The sequence below is a fragment of the Puntigrus tetrazona genome, chromosome 15 (assembly GCF_018831695.1).
Source record: "Puntigrus tetrazona isolate hp1 chromosome 15, ASM1883169v1, whole genome shotgun sequence".
NCBI classification, from domain to species: Eukaryota; Metazoa; Chordata; class Actinopteri; order Cypriniformes; family Cyprinidae; genus Puntigrus; species Puntigrus tetrazona.
The window spans coordinates 6,512,042-6,523,884 of NC_056713.1; the positions used below are offsets into that span (position 1 = coordinate 6,512,042).

At 38.3% G+C, this 11,843-nt stretch overlaps 1 pseudogene; it reads left to right on the plus strand.

Annotated features, from left to right (window-relative positions):
- Positions 1-1,110: 1,110 nt before the first annotated feature.
- On the plus strand, positions 1,111-9,211 carry LOC122358558 (annotated as a pseudogene).
- The last annotated feature ends 2,632 nt before the right edge of the window (positions 9,212-11,843 follow it).

Genomic DNA, 11,843 nt, shown 5'->3' on the forward strand with positions numbered 1-11,843 from the left:
GATTAAGCAACTGAACTGGCAACTGAATTGAGCCTGTATGTCCCGATAGGCTATGACTTTCTCTAAAGCTGCTTTGAAATGATGTGTATTGTGAAAAGTTCTATGCCGATAAATCGCGCTTGATGTCGTACCGTACTGTTCACTCTTAAAGTGAATTCTGTCGGTGCATCTCATTCACCTGTAATCACTGTAACATGTGAGGGAAGTTAGCTGGTTGTCTGTAACCTGATGGTTTGGTAAGAAAGAATATGCAATTAGCTCATTGTTCAAGATCCAGGTCAGCCTGTAATTTCTGTTAGAGTTGCGCTGTTATTTATTCTTGCCCTGTTCCCTCCCAAAGTCTGCTAGGTTGCTCCCAATTAAAACTTATTTGTTTGTTTTGTTGATAAATGAATTCCTTATGTTATGAAAGTGGTTGTGTGCTTAAATTCTGGGAAGTGAGAGTGTTATGCAAGGTAAAAAAAAAATGGATCACATAAGTACCATGTAAATCAAAACTTTTAACATTATTAAAGATTTAAATCTTTTGCATTAAAATGGCATGAAAAATTCAAAACAACAAAAACACCAAGTAACAAACAATACATGCACATACCATAAAACTCATAACACAATGGCTGCCTAACATCCTCATTATCTCTAGGCCATACATACACATGTCACAAATTACATGGCGACATTATTTATAAATATTTTTTGTTAAAATTAAAAAGAATCTGTAAAATAGCGCTGCTGCACCCCTTCAGGCTAATAGAAGACATTACGCATTGACATACACGGCTAACTAAACTCACCTTTTGATTATTAGATGAGATCAGACTGGTTTTCGTTTCTGTGTATACAGTTTTACTTCATTAATTTTGCCACATCTTCTTTCTATGCATAAGTTATAAATGAATTAAAATTAATTAAAGTCGACAGCGTAAATAAAGTAATTCCGGCATTCTGGCAATAACCTGCACGCGTTTATATTATATACAAATGTGTAACTGGTTATGATCCTTGTAATGAGAATCTGTGTTTTGATGCTCTGGAGTCCGGACTGTTCTGGAGATTCGGAAAAACGGCGCTCGACGACCCTCTTTTGCAGGTGTTTGCGACAGCTCTCCGTGTACGCACGGCAGCATGACGGAATACGGCAGTGAGAAGATGGCGGAAGAAGAGCGGAATGCCAGTGCAGAGAAACTCAAGGAGAAGGCGAATAACTACTTTAAAGCGGTAAAAGCTTCTCAGATATCTGGCGTGGGTAAGCGAGTGGATCGATATCGACGGGATAGGCAGCGCGGGACGGGTTTGTTGCGTCGTGAGGACTGATGAGCGTTATGAGGAGAAATGTGTGTGAGATGAGCACGAGCAACACATGATGAATCAGACGTACTCGTGAAGCGCTCCTACTCATCGGACTTTCTTCTTATGTAATCGCCGCGATCCGTTTACTCGACATAAATCGATGACGAAGAGCAGAGGCGCCATAATAGCCGGTTTCCGTCCGTGAGCTGTCAGTCTAGACGTGATGCTGTGATAATAGTGCTGTTTCACTGTCACCATCCTGAAGAGCCTCGAGAAGAGCTCACGTGCGATTATAAGGCCGTCATCTGATCCCTGTTAGTCAACGGCGTCAGATCTGTCTCCTTTCATTACATTTCTGGACTCTTCGTGTAGTTTCGTCTCGAAAAACCGTTTTCCTCACTATCTTCTGCAGATTTCCAAAGACCGCTGAACATTAGTTTAACCGCGAAATGTTTCTAGCGTCTAAAATAAATCATCAGATAAATGTATTACCAAGTGCGGTAAAAGTTGGTTTTTTTTTCCACGCAGTTCATTCTTAAATATTAAAAAAAGATTTTTTGTACCCGTTTATTTTTTTCTGAAATTATTTAGCACCTCTCTTTACATTTTTCAGACATTAAGTTCATTCATTATATTATATATATATATTTATTTATTTTGTATTTTGTATATTTATATTATATTTGTTTTTTTATGTTTTTATGAACCCATATGCACTGAAATTAGAGAATGAGATATTATCATTATTGCAGTTATATATGTATATATGTGTGTATGTTTCTCTGAAGGCAGAAATCCCATTTCTCCTTTGTTCATGGAGCACTCTTTACAATACATGCATCTAAATGCACTTAACACATATAATACTGAATTGCGTTTCGGGGCTGCAGCAGAATGTTTTGTTCTTTCCTCTTTTACTTTCTGCTTGAATTGTGTGCTGTGCTGTAGCGCGCGTCAACATTAGCCCTATTGTTCAGCGCTGCCAGCGCTAGGATAACTGTTATTTCATGCTCTAGGTTTTTGTTTAACGGTGTTCGCACTTGCACGGACCGTGTTTCTATTGAAGGAACAGCTCGCTTCAATAAAGAAACTCAGAAAATCACAAAAGCTGCCTTGACGTGTGTGCATAAAGTATCTCAATGATATGAAAATAATACTTTTATATTGCATGCTTGCATGCAATCAACCTTCAATTAATATTTTTTTAATTACATAAAATTACATAAAAGGGCACTCGCTGTTTCTTCAAGTATGGCGATGCAGTGTTTTGTGATGTATTGCCATTCATATTCATTAACTGTCTCTTGATTTCAGATAAAGACTATGAGAACGCCGCATCAAGTTTTACACGGAAGCAGTGGAGCTGAACCTCGAGCAATGCCATCTACTTCAGTAACAGGAGTCTGGCGTCACCTCGCACCGAGTGCTACGGCTATGCGCTGGCGGACGCCACACGAGCCCTGGAGCTGGACAAGAACTACATTAAGGGCTACTATCGGCGAGCCACCTCCAACATGGCCCTGGGCAAGTTTAAAGCCGCGCTTAAAGACTACGAAACGGTGAGACTGCATCTGAAAGTATTCAGCTGAAACAGCAGTTTCTGGTTTTCTGTTGATAGTTACATTTTTTTTTAAATATGCAAAATAATCATTGTAATAAAAGTATAGGGTTGTAGGGAATAAATTCAAAGTCTAAATGGCACGGTCTGACTCGGCGTGTTATTTTGAAAGTATTAAAGGAGTATTACATATATTTCATTATGTTAGCAGTGTGGCTCGTTCTTTAAGGTTTGCCTGAATGATGATTGCTGGGTTTAATCTGAAGACGCACACACAGATTGACACGTTCGGTGTGTGAAAATGAACGTAAAATAACGTTTTGAATGCTGCGCTTCTGATTAAATAAGCAGTTATTGATGTCATAAAACCATGAGTGTTTTGTTTTAAAGGTGAGAAGCTATATATATTCATTGTTTTTGAAGCTTTAGTGTACTGTTGTAACAGAATTCTAACAAATCACTTCTTTTTTTAAAAACTGCTCAAAGCAGTAAAGTCTTATATTTTCCACACAGCATGGGCTTGGTGTTGTTTCCAAACAAAAGGACATCTATAGTTATGGGTATCAATATCGGCATAAGAATCAGCCAAAATTAGTTTAAGAATATTGGCTAAATTCAGTATCATGCATGCCTAATTAGGGTTGTGGACGGAAGGATATTTCCTGGTTAATCGATGTGTGACACCACCATTAATACCCATTAATCCTCGTATAAGTGAAATCTGATCTGTGCGCGCGGCTGTCGCTCGCTCGATGACTTGCATCGAGCAGCCATGTTCAGTTTTAATTGTCTGTTCTCTTACCAAACTAAATGGTTTTTTAGTTTAATAAAAATATCAAAACGACGGTGTGGGACGGTGTCATGATGGGAAACAGGCGATCCCTAGAATCTGTTATTCTTGTTTTTGCCTCCACCTTCCCCAGCTCCACCTGTGTAGATCTGCTATGAGGTTTTCGTGTATGCTTTGGGGTCATTCATATAACGTTATATCTGCTGCAGCAGCATTTCTTACATGCTCAGAGCAGCATGCTGTGGATGTATTGGCTGTAGCAAGACTTTACTTCACCACACAAACTTGATTTTTAAAATTAACTAAATGTATTTTTTTAAATGTTTTTCTGCTGTTGTCTTTTCGCTTCTAACAGGTAGTTAGAGTTCGTCCAATGACAAAGATGCCAAGATGAAGTACCAGGAGTGCAATAAGATTGTCAAACAGAAGGCCTTTGAACGGGCTATTGCCAGCGCGATTTAGCTCAAGCGATCGGTCGTGAGACTCCTTAGACATCGAGAACATGAGTAAGTGCTTTGAGAGCGTTTTCATTTGTTAGGTGCAAATTATGTCAATCAAGCAATCATTTTTATTTATATAGCGATTTTAACAACACGGGTTGTATCAAAGCACTGAACAGTATAAAGCAGAAGAAGACAATGACAGGGATGTATAATGAAGAGAGTGAACAATCGACCCTAAACATAAACCTACATGTTATTATAAGCAATCATCTCAATATTTATTTTTGTATTTACTCTTTAACAAAGATACGTTGCAATGAAGTGCAAATATTTTTTTTGCTCTCGCCTCTCACCGCAAAAGAAAAATGCTGATGTTATTTTCATGTAAAAATGATTTAATTGTAAGAATAAGGCGACCTAAAAAATACTAATAATTGATAGCTATTATGAATCTCTGTGTGTGTTTTTGTTTCAGAAATTAAGAAATTAATCTATGATTTTTAAAAAAAATTATTCTCTTCCACCAGCAATCGAGGATGACTATGCTGGACCTAAACTTGAAGATGGAAAAGTTACACTGACGCTCATGAAAGACTTGATGGACTGGTTCAAAGACCAGAAGAAACTGCACAGAAAGTGTGCTTACCAGGTGAATGCTCTTCAAATGCCTGCTCACAGATCTTGAAACACAACCGTGATCATTTAATATTTATTCACTGAAGGCTGGATGATGTATCGATCATATCTAATAAACTTGTAGGATTGTATAGCGGTTACTCTTGCGTGTTATTGCAGCCTTCGAGCGCTAAAAGGTTTGAAAGAGCTCACACACACACTACACATGAAGCCACGCAGTGTCTGGTTACTGAATAGATTTCTTCCTGGCTTATTGTGTGTAATATGGCCAAATGTTCAAAAAATAGAATGCGCCTAAATACGTTAGCTCTTAAAGCGACAGCAGCGAGGTATACCTTCGGTCAGTACCCGGATGGGGTCCTCCTGGCCAGCAGGGGGCACTAACCCTGCGCTCTGTGTGGGTCTTCATAGCTATATGCTATACCGTCCTTCCAATGAGTCGTGTGGCCATTTAAAGTCTTAAGGCACTTCTCGTAAAGAATAGTAATCTCAGTGTCGTGAGCAAATTGTCTCCAACACTCAATGAAGTCTCATTCAATCACTCGTTCATTTTTTTGAGATCCACCAAAACAGTTTTGCCATTGACTGGAGCTCATAATCGATGTTTCTGATTTCTATTTTCAGATGCTGGTTCAAGTTAAAGAGGTTTTATCCAAACTTCCAAGTCTTGTTGAAATCACATTAAAAGAGGTAAGAACGAGTGTTCAGTTTCCAGAGACTTCTATTTTATTTCTGGCTTTCCTTTGTTCCTGTGATGATGAGCTGATATTCCCGTTCTCACTGTTGATGCGTCTTGTTCTTTAGACAGAGAAAATAACTATTTGTGGAGACACACATGGCCAGTACTACGATCTTCTAAATATCTTCGATTTGAACGGTTTACCATCTATAACTAATCCTTATGTATCCTTTTCCTTCTGGGCTGGAGATGTCTTGTGTTTGTAATCGCATATACATTGTCTAATAAGAAATATTTAAACCGTCGCCTTAGTCCTAGGTGAATTATTCTTGACTTCAGTCTCAGCTGTTCAATGGTGACTTTGTGGACCGCGGCTCTTTCTCAGTAGAAGTCATCCTCACGCTGTTTGGCTTCAAGCTGCTGTATCCGGAACACTTCCACCTTCTTAGAGGTGAGGACACGCTTACAAATCCCCAAACATATCGGGAGTGCTGGATAAATGTGCTGATCTGAAATGTCTTACTGAAGGTAACCACGAGACGGATAACATGAACCAGATGTACGGTTTCGAGGGTGAGGTGAAGGCCAAGTACACCGCCCAGATGTTCCAGCTCTTCAGTGAAGTTTTCCAGTGGCTTCCTCTCGCTCAGTGCATCAATAGCAAAGTGCTGGTACGAGACGGGGCCGGCCAGTCCGCGTTTACACCAACTTGTATTTTTATCTTTGGATCTGAGTAGGAGCTGTGTTGTGTTTCAGGTGATGCATGGAGGACTGTTCAGCGAGGACGGGGTGACTTTAGATGACATTAGAAAGATAGACAGGAACAGACAGCCTCCAGACTCTGGTAAGACACGTCTCATAACCCAAGACACTTTTCTTCATGTCTGAGCTTACGTGCTTATCCATAAGGCTGTGTAATATGGCTAAAGTAAAATAAAGCACCTGAAAACAAATACAGCTTAAAGTAAGGTTTCTATATGGTGAGTTGAGGAGTGTTTTCTTCTATGTAATCGTAGAATTTAACGGTCGTCTTCAATGTACTCGCTTTTTTAATGTTTCATGTGGTCTGAAAGCACGGCGCCCGAGTTAAAACGAGTTTAACCTGTTCCACTGTCTGTAAATAACCACAAAATTATACTAATGATATGTTCTGCGTGAACGATTCTTAGAACCACGTCAGAGCGTGAGCAATTCATTAGATGCGCAGTCACGAGGTTCATTAGTGTTTTCCTTAACTGTTACCGTTGTTGTATTTTCAGTGTGATTGTAGCATTTTCACGATTCCTTGATTTCCTCCATAAATTAAATTGTGGCAAACTATAACGTTCAGGGTTTCACTCATCGACGTTTCTAAGCCCAGAAAGCCCTGCCTGTGTTATGAACAGCTGCAACCACTTTCATTGCACGATGTAGAACTCTAGCTCTAATCGGTTCTTTCTTGCTCAGGTCCGATGTGTGATCTCCTGTGGTCAGATCCTCAGCCGCAGGTCAGTTACGTTCTCCTCCTCCTCCTCCTCCAGCTTGAGCGAAGGTTTCTGGTCTCAGCTGCGCGTTGACCCATGCGTGTTCTCCTCCAGAACGGACGGTCCATCAGCAAGAGGGGCGTGAGCTGTCAGTTTGGGCCTGACGTGACGGAGCGCTTTCCTGGAGCAGAACAAGCTGCAGTACATAGTGCGCAGTCATGAGGGTGAAAGGCGAGGGTTACGAGGTCACTCACTCAGGAAAGTGCATCACCGTGTTCTCAGCGCCAAACTACTGGTACGAAAACCTCCCGCCCGGTTAACCAAGAGACATAAAACCATGTCATATTGCAGATATTTCAGCATTAAGAAAATGAAGCCTGATTACCAATGCCTGAGCCCGGTCCAGCTTCAGCAAACCATTATGAAAACGATTGTCTAATGGAGATCGGTTTAATTTTTGCTCCGCTAAAAACTAACGTGTGCCTGAAATTTCAGAAACGAAGGATATGGCCCAAAAAGCAGCTGATGTAATGTCACTTTTAGCCAATTTTAAACCAAAGACATTAAATCATCAGTGATGAATGATGGGAAATGTATGATTTTAAAGTATGTTAGACCACGCTTTGGGTGGAATTCGAATTGAGTTTGATTGAGTTGTATTCATGGCTCTTTCTTTTCTGTGGTAGTGACCAGATGGGAAACAAAGGAGCTTACATTCATCTCAGGATCAGACCTCAAGCCAGAGTTCCACCAGTTTACTGCTGTGGTCAGTGCACTTCATTTTATGCTCAAGTTTTCATCCACAAATCTTTTGGGATTTCTATATTTGCCATTTTTTTTCAACCACATTGGTTAAGTTTTTCCTGTTTGGACGGTTTGTCTAAAGCACGACTTGTATTTTGATGCATCGTTAGTTTACTGTCAGTTTTAATGGTTCTAGTTATTAATTAGAGAGTAAACAAAGAAAGTCTTGAGATTGTTTTTCTAAAAGCCAAATGAGATTTTTTTTTTCAATTAACCTCAGTGTTTAGCAAATGCTCATCATTTAAATATCATTTAAACAAGTCTTTGAATATCTAATAAATGGTAAATTTCACAAACCTTGCAAACCTAGCTGTAATACTCTCTCTAAAGAGTGTGCACTTGTAGACTGCATGAAAACAAGTGTATGAGAATTTTTTATTTTTTTTTAATAGCACAATAGGATTACAGGATCAAGATGTTGTCATATAAATCATGTCATTTTCAAGTTCCGTTTTGTCAAAATCTGATTTATTTTCATGGGTTTTGTTTATTTTAAATAATCTTTAAATTATAAATTAATTAGTAGTACTATTATAAAATAAAACAAAGATCCGCAATTACAGTGCTCTGCAACAACAATTGATGTATTATTATTATTATTTAAAAAAATACATATTTCAACAATTGTTAAACATTTGTTTACATCATAGTGTGATCCGCGTTGTAAAATATCAAAACTGGTCATTTTTAAACGAGATGCTAATGGTCCAATTGGATTCAATGTTCTATGCTAAGCTATGCTAAAGGTGCTATCGCTTAGACCCGGAGATCGGCCGAATAGATTCAACTTATTAACTCTGTGTAGTTGGAGAACGAGCCCATTTCAAAAATGAGCGTTCCTTTTAAAATTGTGGAATTAAAAATGAATATCTTCCTCAGTGTTTTTGTCTCGTTTTTCCAAACGAATATGTAAACATCCTTTAATGCACAATGCATTTGTTTGAGATGCAAAACATGCTTTCTTAAAAATGACAAATAAATTGAGCTTAAAGCAAGAACAAATGCCTGTAAATGTGTTACGAAGAAGTCCATCGGTGGAGATTCGTTCCGTTAATTCATAAACGCTTCATTTGAATGAATTCCACGGAAGTCCCGCCATCACTTTTTGCATTGTGATAACTTGAATAAGGTCTCTAAAAAAGTATTTTAATTACAATTTAAACCTTTTTAATGTCATTTATGTAGTAATAGTAAACAATTAGGCGTGTGTTTGTGTGATGAATGCGGTCTGATCTGTTTTTTCCGTCTCCTCAGCCTCATCCAAATGTCAAACCGATGGCGTACGCCAACTCTCTGATGCAGCTGGGTATGATGTAGAGCTGAAGCCCACGGTCCACACCAGTCCCTCCAGATCCACTCGCATCCGGCTCATCTCCGCGTCCCACACACCCTCTTCCTCGCGTACACGCGCACACTTTACAGAACTCAAACCTGTAGATACACGGGGGGGAGAAGCGCTCGCGCTGGCAATGCCTTGACGTAAAAAAAGGAACTAGGAATGTTATTAAATGATGTATTGACCCCGCCCCCACCCCACGCTCTCGTCATTAAGGTATCGTTCATGTAGAGCTGCGTGGTTTGAATCGGATGATTAAATGAGCTGAATCGTACCAAAGAACGGGCGAGTGTATACGGCTCACCCCCAAGTAAGGGTGTCGATGTAGAATTAGTCCAGAGGCTAAAACCTGGTCAGCACTTTTACCCACCGGCGTGTTTCTACACTGGGCCTTTATTTAGAGATTTTACCCCTTCACAATCCTTCATCTGAGGTACTGTTGGGAGAACAGCGTGTCATTTCAATACCGTAGCAGTGTGCGCCGTCTATCAGAAAATACATAATAAAAGTCACCTTTGATAACAGGAAGCCAGAGTTTCTGTGATTTAAACGGATTTAGCTCCACTTTTTTTTGGCTTCTCTTCTCCTTGTTTAAGAATAGGGAACATCGCAGTATTGTGAAGCTCAACGAGTGTTCGGTGTTTCCGCTCTGTAGACAGCTCCCGCACATTCTTCTTTCTCCCAACACGCTCGACTGAAATGCACTGGAGATGCTCCGTGACCCTCGTGTAACCTTCCAACCTTCGTGTGGACTCAGCATAATAATACAGCAGAAACCTACCTTCCTCTCTTTAAGCGCACAGCAGCCATGTCCCATCCCCTTGAGTTTTTAGAGAATATCATATACACCAACGTGTGTGCGCACGTGTGTGTGTGTGTTATATATATATATATATCTCGCAGACATGCATGCATACACACAGCATACACACTGTATATTGAAATTTCTGTGTACATGTTTGGAAAAAAGATATTGAATAAAAAAGCGCCAGTCAATAATGTTGAATGTGTTCATACCTCTTTGTGTTCTGTTAGTTTGACATGAGTGACAGCAGGATGGCGAGGTCGCTTTATCAGCACTGGCTGCAGCTGATACGAAAAGAATGTTTCGTTCAATCGACGAGGACTGAATGGAAAAAACGTGTCATTTTTTTTAAAGAAAATGTCTCCGTACTGCACAATAGGCATCTTGTCTGGCGAAATATGTTTTAAATAAAAATTTCAATGAAACTGGTTTTGTGACTTTTTTTTTTTTTTGACTCGGAGAGGTTTCGATCGAGTGTTTTAGTGAGTTTAATGCTGTCGTGTTTGACTTTTAACAGGGTTTCTGTTAGGTTGTGGTTAGCATTGTGCTAAAGAGTATTGCTGTGGTTAGCTTGTGGGTGGCTGCCAGTAATAAACAAAGTTCTATGTTAAAAGTTCAATGTTAATGTCTATGGTAATGGTTTTACTAAATTAATTTTGTCCCTGGAGCACAAAAGCAGTCATAATTAACATGGGTAGCAATAGCCAACAATACACTGTATGGGTCAAAATTAGACATTTTTCTTTAATGGCATTAATTAAAGATCATGTTCCATGTAGATATATATTTATATTTCCTGTACTGGAAATATATCAATACCTATTTTTTGTAATATGCATAGCTAAGAGCTTTTCTTGGAGAACTTTAAAAGGCAATTTGTAATATTTTTAGTTTTTTGCAACCATAGATTCCAGTTATATCTTTGCCAAATATTCCTATCCTAACAAGCTCCTAACAAATCTCTATCTTTTTTTTTTTTTTTTTTTTTTACTATTGACTTTTAATTGAATTTTGGCCCAGGGTCACAAATGATTGGAGTTACAACACACACAAAAATGAATGCATTTTATTTAAATGTTATTTATTTATTTTAGTAATAAACATATACCAACTATTAAGTTTTACAGTAATTCAGTGCAGTTTGTTGGTTGAGCATTTTCACAAAAAAAATTTACTCAAGAAGCTTAGATAACTTTATCTGAACAGAATTGTGCTTAAAAAATAAGCTGAAAAATAAAAAATGTAGCCTGTGGACTTCTTTCAAACGCTCTGATGAGCCACATGAGATTACACCTCTGCTGTGGACTGTAATATTACTTATCCATTTATCTTATCTCTAGTTGGCACCACAAATTTGATTGGACAAGCATTGTTCCAAAGACTAATGATAATTCACCATATTAATCATTCACAGTGTCACTAAACACGTAATGCATATCTGTTGACTGAAGAAAAAACGGTTTAGATGCAGTTTTCACTTTTTTCTCATTGTCGTTGTTTTTTTTATATATATAATTAATATTTATAAATATTAGAATTTAATATTCTTACTGTAGTCCGCACGACAAACATTCTAGACTCGAATGGAGGAGGAGTCCACCTGTTTGAAACATTTCTAGGAAGGACACGCAGGCAGAAAAGGGCGGGGACTGAAAAAGTGAGCTGGAACTTTGAGTGAAGCCCCGCCCTTGTGGAGTTCCCCCAACCGCTTTGTTTCAAAAGTGTGGAATGGCTTTTTGTGCAATAAACGCTGCCAATGTTATCTATTTATTTGTGAATCCATTTTTGTGAAACGTATTACTCATTTTAGATGTTTGTGAAACTTTCTATTTATGACCCTCGGTTTGTGTTTTTATATATATATATATATATATATATATATATATATATATATATATATATATATATATATATATATATATATATATATATATTTTTTTTTTTTTTTTTTTTTTTTTTTGTAACGAAGGCAGACAAAAAAATACCATGATTTTCAGCTAATTCAATACGTTTGCTAAAACAAACAAAAAAAAAAAAGT